Source organism: Cupressus sempervirens, chromosome 8 (assembly GCF_028749045.1).
Source record: "Cupressus sempervirens isolate cs-2001-9-10 chromosome 8, ASM2874904v1, whole genome shotgun sequence".
Taxonomy (NCBI): Eukaryota; Viridiplantae; Streptophyta; class Pinopsida; order Cupressales; family Cupressaceae; genus Cupressus; species Cupressus sempervirens.
The window spans coordinates 312,782,252-312,791,345 of NC_143125.1; positions in this window are offsets into that span (position 1 = coordinate 312,782,252).

A 9,094-nucleotide genomic window follows, 5' to 3' on the forward strand; every position below is an offset into this window, starting at 1 on the left:
TTTGGTTAGGCCACTATTGAGATCCCCTCCATTGGTTTGTAGACTACCAATTCCCCTAGGGTGGTTGCCATTGGTTCTATTGGTTTTTCCAATAGTTCTATTGGTTTTGCCATTGGTTACTCTATTGGTTAGGCTAGGGTGGTTTGGAATTTTGAGGCCATTGGGATTGTTGCGAGTTATTTTTCTCATCATTATTACAATTAGGTTGATATTGTGGAGGACCTTGGGGATTACAGTTTTGCCATTGATTACCATATGAATTTGAATTTTGCAAATGGTCCTGAGGCATACCTTGACATTGGGCCCATGGTTGGCATTGAGAAACAAAAAATACTTGCTCATCATCTCCATCTATCTTGAGTTACTTAGTTGGAAGATGCTGGTTCTCCATGCTTGCAACCAGTTTACATTGGCAATCCTTCTTTTGCTTCTGACAATGAGGACAGTATTCAGCTAGTTGTAGCTCAGCTTCTACATACTTCTTCTTTGCAGTCATTGTATAAGGATGTGTAGCGACATTATTGATGATGTCTTGTTTGAAATCTAAAAAAGATTAGATATCTCAAGCTTTGAAATACCTTGATTGATTCCTTTAGTGACTGTGGAATGAGGTCCTTGGCTTTTCTTCATGGTTGAACTTGAATAGTTCTAATAGATCTTCTTGAGGCCTTCCTATGAAGCTTGATATACATCACCACCAACCATCAGGTCTAGTGCTTCTAGACAATTATCATTCACACCTCTTAGAAAGACTAGCTTTTGTGAATCCTCAAACAACACATGCTGAGGGTTCTTCTGCAGTGTATATAAGAAATGTGAAACATAGTCTTCTAATGTTTCTTCCTCCTAAGATATCCTAAAGACATCATCTCCTCTTGAACCAAATGCTTTGCAATACTCTTTGTACTTATCCAGAAACAAATTTTGCATTTCATCCCAAGTTCCTGTTGCATTAGCTCCTAAGCCCATGAACCATCATAGAGCTAATTCTTTCAATGTTGTTGGAAATAATTTAAGCTTATGGGCATCAGTGTTGTAGTCAAAACTATAACAAAGTATGTCAAACTCAAACAAGAAAGTATTAGGGTCTTCGGTTGCAAGGCCATAAAACTTTGGAAGGGTAGCTGGAGGTTTATTTTTGAGATTATCAGTATTTATAAGGCTTGGGAGAGGAAATGAAAAGTAGGTTGTGCCATTATTGGAGGTATTAGATTATGAGGTTGCTACTGAAAAGGGATATTGGGTACTGGATGATTAACAACTGGTGGATTCAAAGTAGTATTATCAAGAAAATTGGCCAAAACTTCAATAAAAGGTTAAAGACAACTTGTATCTATTGGTTTGGCTCTTGATGGTGATGCTGTGGAAAAAATAGGGCTTGCATCTTCAAGAGGCAACTCAACTTCTTCTTCTTCAATTTCTTCGTTGAAATTAATAGACTCCCATGGAAGAAATTTGCCATATTCATCTCACTATCTTCCTCTTTGATGCATGCAATTAAACTCTTCACATTGGTGAAGGAAGCTTCAAAACTAGAAATTTCTAAAGAAAATTTATCTAAGAACTATGACTCAAAAATGCTCCTTTCTTGACACCATCCTTGACAATGGTGCCAAAAATGGTCCGCCTAACAATAGGTGTATCATAGTCATGCTCTGGGCCATGCTTAGAAATAATGTACCCAATCTAGGGACCATTTTTCCCACTATGAGGTGCATTTAATCTTGTCAACCCAGGGACATATACTTGAAATGGTCAGCACAGTATGTGCACTAGGTCTCTTAACGAGTCACTAAGCTTATGCTATAGGAAAGTAAAATGCGAAGAAAAGAACTTACACTATTGTTGTAGGAAACTAACACACTTAACTCTATGAATACTAGAAATACAATGAAAGGCTAACAAATATTCCAACTTAGTTCATCCACTATAACTATTCTCACATATGCTATAGGAACGTTCACGAAGTGTGATGCTACAGGAAGGAACTTACAACTTCTACTTACAAGACTAAAAATTCTTGGAAATAAATCTATACTATCCTAATCTAATCCACCTTCCAAGTGGCCCCCCTTGGTTGGCTTCAACTAAACTATTAACATAGGATAGAAGCCAAAAACTATTTCATTACATTTCAAAAATTCATTACATGGGAACAACACATAGAACTATAAAAATACAACTCACTGTAAAAGCTAACAATCTATTCTCATAAATTCTTTTCTTCTAACTAAACTAACACACTTGGTTCAATTCCTATATATAGGAGATCAATGCTTATTTTGAAACAAAAAAGTAAACAACCTAGCTATGAATCTGTAGGAGAGAAAGAGGGAAAATAACAACTCAAGACAGTAAGAAGAGATAATGACATAAGGCGAGAATAATAAAGTCTAAAAATTTGCTTGTCATAGGAATAAATGCAGAGAATACAGTAAGTCTTCATAGCTCCTCCATACTTGCTACTGTGTCCTTTGGAGCAATTATGATTTCCCTCCACCATGGCTACACCTCAACATTCTTTTCTCCTTGAATGCTATTGGCACTCATCTTTGAATTCTTCCAATCATCTTTTGGCTTCATTGCTAATAGGTTAGTTATAATGCTTAGATAATTGCAAATAAACATTTTCAAATTAAATTCAAATATAAGAACACACATTTTGATAATTATATGAAATATTGCATCATGTATATGATATTGGCAAAATATGGCATACTATCTACCCATAGGTTAATCATTGGTTTAGGTAACATAGATCCACAAATGTCTTGATGAAAGTGAAACATAGTATTAACAGAGTGTTTAAAAACTATCATGAAATAGTATTTTCAATTTTGATTCTTCAAATTGGTACTCAACCAATATCTTCAAAAGTAGCAAAACTCTTCAACATCTTCAACAGTACTCCCCCTTTGGATATGATCTCATAGTTCAAGTTTAAAATTCTACCATCTTTATCTCTATAGCTTCAACTCTATAGGACTCCCCTTTTGGGTAATCTCTCTTTCTTTATTGTTTTAATTATCTTTTCCTTTTCATTGACTTCTTCCCCCTTTTCAATGTATTCTCCCCTTTGACATAATTCTCTTCCCCTTTGACAACAATATCAAAGGTCAATATAAATTTTAATGTGAAACTTATAGAGCCTTGTAGTTATCCTTGTACCTTGCATATACAAATTACATCAATTTTCTCAAAATTAACCTCACAACTTCAGAAATACTCCTACAGTGTGAACACTTCTACATCAACTCCATAAAGATATTTCAATTAATTCATGAATTGATGCAACATGCATATTAACCTAGTGAATTTGGGATAGGGGCATGATGCCTAGTTTACCTCTTAGATACTCAAAAGAATCCTTAAGAAATGACTTGGTAAATATATTAGCAATTTGTTCCTTATACTTTACATACTCAAGCCTTACTTCTTCTCTTGAAATTCTCCCTGAAGTAATGATACTTGAATCATATGTTCTTTATCTTTGCATGCATCACCAAATATTTTGAAATATTTATAGAACTTGTGTTATCATAGTAAATAGTGATGGGCTTTGTTACTTCTTGCATTCCTTCCAACAATTGTTTGATCCATACAATATTTGAACAAATGATTATAGTGGAAACACATTTAGCTTCAGAAGTAGATTATGAAACACTACTTTTTTCTTCCTTATCAATGTAATCAACCTTTATCCTAATAAGAAAGCTCCTCCACTTGTGCTTTTTTGGTCATAAATATTTCCATCCCAATTAGCATCAGTGTATACTTTAAAATGAAATTCATCCTCTTGTTTATACCATAGGCCATAATATTTAATTTGTTGGGATAATGGGTGTTGCACACATTGCATAATATTGTTATATTTTATTATTTTATTTTATTATGTAATGTTGTGCCTAGATGGATGTGCAACATGTAAATATTTCTATGGAATATTCTTGATGAGTTGTATTGTAACATTGTGATAATATTTTATGTAATTATTTAATATTGGGGAAAAGAATTAAATGCTCAATATTAAGTGTGGGGTCAGTGGGTTAGGTAACACATAGTTTTAGCACATGGTTTATGTAATACCACTTGGTGGTTTTGTGGGACTTGCTACTACATAAGTAGCCAAGAGGGTGATTATTGTAGAGTAAGAGTGAGAAAGGCAAGAGTTGAGCGGGACAAGGCTTGACAAGTTAGCCAAGGGAGCATTTGTGAAGGTTAGAAGCATGGCATGGGATGTGTGGATTCATGCTTGTTCACATAGTTTATTCAGTTGTGGCTATGGCCATGAAGGCTTCCATGGTTATATTGCAATGGTATTTATTACTGAATAATACATGGTGATGGATGCTTTTGGAGGCTTGGTTTTTCCCTCAATGAGGGTTTCCCAGGGTATATCTTGTGTCACAATTTTGTGGATATGTTGTCTATTCTCTTGCATGTGGATTTTAATTCCATGTTTATTTTAAATCTATTATGGGTTATGTGGAAATGGTTATATTCTTTCTTGCCAAGTTTTCTTACAAGTGGTATCAGAGCTATGGTTTTATTATTTTAACCCTAGATTGAATCCATGGGAATGCATGAGAGGATAAAAGAAAGGGCAAGATATATGAATTTTTTTATTATAGATCTAAGGGCTTTGCGTTTGCTGTTATGATGGGATGTTAAAAAATTTGGGCATGTGAAATTGTTGGACAAAAGGATTTTTTGGATGTTTCATTTTAAATGAGGGTTTTGGGGAGTAGATTGCAAAAATGACATCTTGGGTAAAAATAGACCTCACCATTGGATCCGAGTTGACATTTCCATAAATTTTGATATATAATATACCCTAGTTTGTCCATGTTCAGAGGAAATGAAAAAGTTTTTTAGTTTCAGCTTGTGATGGCCATCAAATTTAATCCCGTCAGAATTTTTGTCACAAAAAAAAAAAAAAGTGAAAAATCGCAGTGAAAATGGTAAAAAGACTGTCTTAGTAAAATGGCCATAACTTTCTCTCAGAATATCAGATTTCAAAGTTCTTGTAGGCGTTGGAAAGATAATTTAGAGCACTACAACATGGGGTAGGTTTGGTTCTATGATTTTGAAATTTTGTCAATTTTTAAGAGCCCTAAAGGAAGATGTTGTTTATTTTGAGCATGGATTATGGCATAACTTGGGCATGCAGAGTCGAATTTTGGACTTCGAGTAGTTGATGAAAAGCTCTTGGAGAGTTCTACACATTGGTTTAGATTTGGTGCAGGTTTAACATATTTATTTGTTGATATATTTATCTGAATAGTTTATAGATATATTTTGACTATGGTAACATTGTGAGTTTATGGCATTAGAGATTTAAGTTTTGATGTCATTGTATACTCAGTTCATATTTTAGATTGGTCTCATAATGATATGGTTATCAGTGTTTGGTTTGGATATGTATGATGACTTGTTGGATCTATAAGTTGTGTAGTATTATAAGCAGTCTATACTTACAAGTTGCATTTATAGCTTGGTTATGGGTTGTCTTTTCCCATTGATATTTCATTATTGATTCATATTTATATTGGTGGCTTGGATTTGGGTTGTCTATGTCTTAAGTCATATGATTTGCTGATTTTATTCTTCTTATAGAAGGGATGAGATGTTGTTATTAGGTATAGTCATGATGGAGAATTGTGGTTGACTATTTTATGCTAACAAGTTGGACACTTTGAGAGACAGATGCTTAGTTCATGGATGTGATCATGGTGTCATGGATTTTGGCATGACATGATTGGATATGCAGCTTAGATACACAGTTTAGTGGGAGCTTGTGACAATGATGGGGTGACAGTGCAGGATTAGTTCCTAGTTTGGTTTGGATCTTCAAGTAGAAGATGGATTTTATGATGCCATAGGTGACTTGGTACCATAGTTGAGTGAGAGTTTTTTTTTGGCATTGATATATTTATTGAGTGTTTGTAGATGTTGGAGGTTTGTCTTAGATCTTATTGCTGCAGAAGCATCTTTGATATTTGCATGGTGCACTTGTTATCTTCATGGTGTGTGAAGATGGATAGATCTTGAGGACTCATGGAGTTTTTGGTTATCTTCATGGTATGTGGAGATGGTTCTTCTTGGTATGTGGAGATGGTTTTTCTTCATGGTTTGCGGAGATGGTTGCATCTTGAGGACTCACAGGGTTCTTGGCAAAGATGCGGTTTATGCATTTATTTGGCATGTTATCCTTGGTATGAGGATGGTTTCATTATTATGTCATGGTATACTCTTGATACACATTTAGAGTTGTGATATGTTATAGTATGTTCATGTGGAGCATGTTATCTCTTTGGTTGAGATGGTTAGATCATGTTGTCATGTTTATGTTCATGAGGCCATGGTTGGAACTTTGACATTGATCTTGGTTTAGTTTTTTGGTATTGAGTACACTGATCATAAGCTGGATACTTCATGATATTGCTATTTTGCATTTAGAGTTGGCATGGATTGATTGGTTACAGGTGCTCATGGATACTTAGAGATGGTGGTGATGCTGATTTCTCTTGGATTAGAGAAGTATTTATTGGGATGGTTGATGGTTTCAACAAAAAGTCTGAGGGGTAGTCACCTGATATGGACTTGAGAGGAGATTGTTCTTAGATAAGTCTTGGTTGGAGACTTGGGTATCTTGATGAGCATTCTCATTCTCCACTCTTAGTCTACTCAGCGGTTTGCTACTTGAGAGGTATAGCCCACTGTTTCTCTTAGTTGCATTATATTTATGCTTGTCTTTCATGGATATGGATCTTGAGCTATGGTACATGAGTTAGTTCTAGAGGGTTCATTTGAGAGATGGTTTAGCATTGGTTATCTCCATGTGCATATGTTATTATGTTGGTTGAGTTTAGGAGATGGTTTAGCATTGGTTATCTCTATGTGAATATGCTATTATGTTGGTTGAGTTTAGGAGATGGTTTTATATTGGGCATATTCCTTAGTTTAGGAATGGTTTTATGAGTTTGATCTTTTTATGAGAGGCTTACACCCATGATTAGTTATATGGTATGGTTCAGGTGTTATTGAGGCTTCTTGTTGGGGTTTTATGGAGGAGATCATACTTGCACAGTTTACATCTAGAGGTGTGTGTAGAATGATATGATATAGGTTATGATTTGCATGGTTTCTCTGGTCTTGGTTATCTTCCTAGATGTTTAGTTTTACTTACATTGGACTTGAGATTGGTTAGAGATTGTGATCACTAGTTTGTGTTCATGTATGTCATGTGAGAGATGACATGGTTATTCCTTTATCTCTTTCCTTTGTTGGTTGTGGAGAATTTGGGAGAGCATTGGAGACTTGTTACGAGAGTTGTTCTTGCAGGATATTAATTTATGTATTGTGGATGCCCTTGATACTACATAGATTCACTTATTTGAGATGTTGAGAGTCGATTGGTTATAGATTTGACATTATCTTTTGTAGTGGGAGCTTCTTGGTATATATGTGGCAGGTATTGCTCTTGAGGCTTGTGATTGCAGGTTATAGATTGGATATGTTGGTGATATGAGATTCACTTGTTATACCTTTGAGGTATGGATAGTTGGATGGGTTGGCGTTTTGCTGTGGGTGCTATTTCAACTATGGATATTTTGACAACTACAGATACATGTGATTACCTTTGGATCAGGTTATTTGTGCTTGGAATTTTAGTTGGTATAGGATTTTATGATCTTCTAATGTGACAGTTTGGGTGGCTTTCTCTTTGGATGGCTTCTATGTATGTCTAGTGGCAGTGGCATAATAGGAGGTGAGATCATTCATGTTTGAGATGCTAGATACTTTGATTTTGTTGCAGGTACTAGGATGGAGCACTTGGTGTATTTTGATCCATGATAGTGGATGTGCTAGGAGGGATTGTTCCCTTGTTCATTTATGTGGCTACAAATTGACCCTATGCAATATATAGAACAAGTGGGAGATTGATGAGATAATGGGTGTTGCACACATTGCATAATATTGTTATATTTTATTATTCTATTTTATTATGTAATGTTGTGCCTAGATGGACGTGCAACATGTAAAAATTCCCATGGAATATTCTAAATTAGGAATAAGGTGTCTCAACCTTGGATAATTCCTATTCTTATTATTTGTTTTGTAAAATGTATTTCTTGCAAATAATGTTGATGTGTCGGCATCTTGAATTGTGTACAAGGAGATCATAGCTAAAATGGTTATGACAGATTCCTATGACACATAAGAGCTATGTTAGGAAGATTCAATGATAGGTGAATACATGTGGCAACTGATAAATTTGAGTACTGTACACTCTACCCTAATAGTGGGGTTAATTTTTTAGGGTTCCTATTTTCTTGAAGAATTGTAAAACCCTAATACAGTTACCTTTGGGAGTAACCCTAAAAGTGAAGTGCATGTTATAAGCATTTTTAGGGTTGCGAAGAGGTGTATGCAAAAAAGTGTATTGTTGGTATTATGAGTTGCTACTGGAGTCTTCTATCGTCGTTGTTGAACTTGCATTGCAAGTGTATTGTAACCTTGTGTTGAAGATAATACATTGTGTAGGTTCTGAAGGGGTGGGATTGTTTTATCGAAAGTTTTTTCCCCATTGGAAAATGTTTGTTTTATGTGTTTCTTTCTCTGTGTATTTTCTTTATGCTTGCTTGGCTGAAATATTGTTGTTTACATGATATTGAATCTGTAAGTGCAAAAGATTTTAATAGGATTTGCACTATACTTCTCTTAAGAGATTAGTGTAGGAAGCTATTTCTGCACCTGAGTTTCCGTACAAGTGGTATCAAAGCCTGATCAAATTTTGATCCTAGTTGTTGGGTAGGATTTTTTGAGCTAATCTCAAGTTGAGTGGGAGTCTTGTGTAGAGCATCCTAAATCTTATTTGCAGATTGAGATGGCAAGTTCATCATATGGAAGAATGGAGGTGGAGAAACTTAATGAAACTAATTTCGAGTTGTGGAAACTCAAGATGGAAGACATGTTGGAAGATCGTGACCTATAGGAAGTGACTTCAAATGCTATGAGACTAGCAATTGTAGCTCAAGAAGATTGGGATATCAAAGACCGTAAAGCTAAGGGTCTTATAAGACGCTGTTTA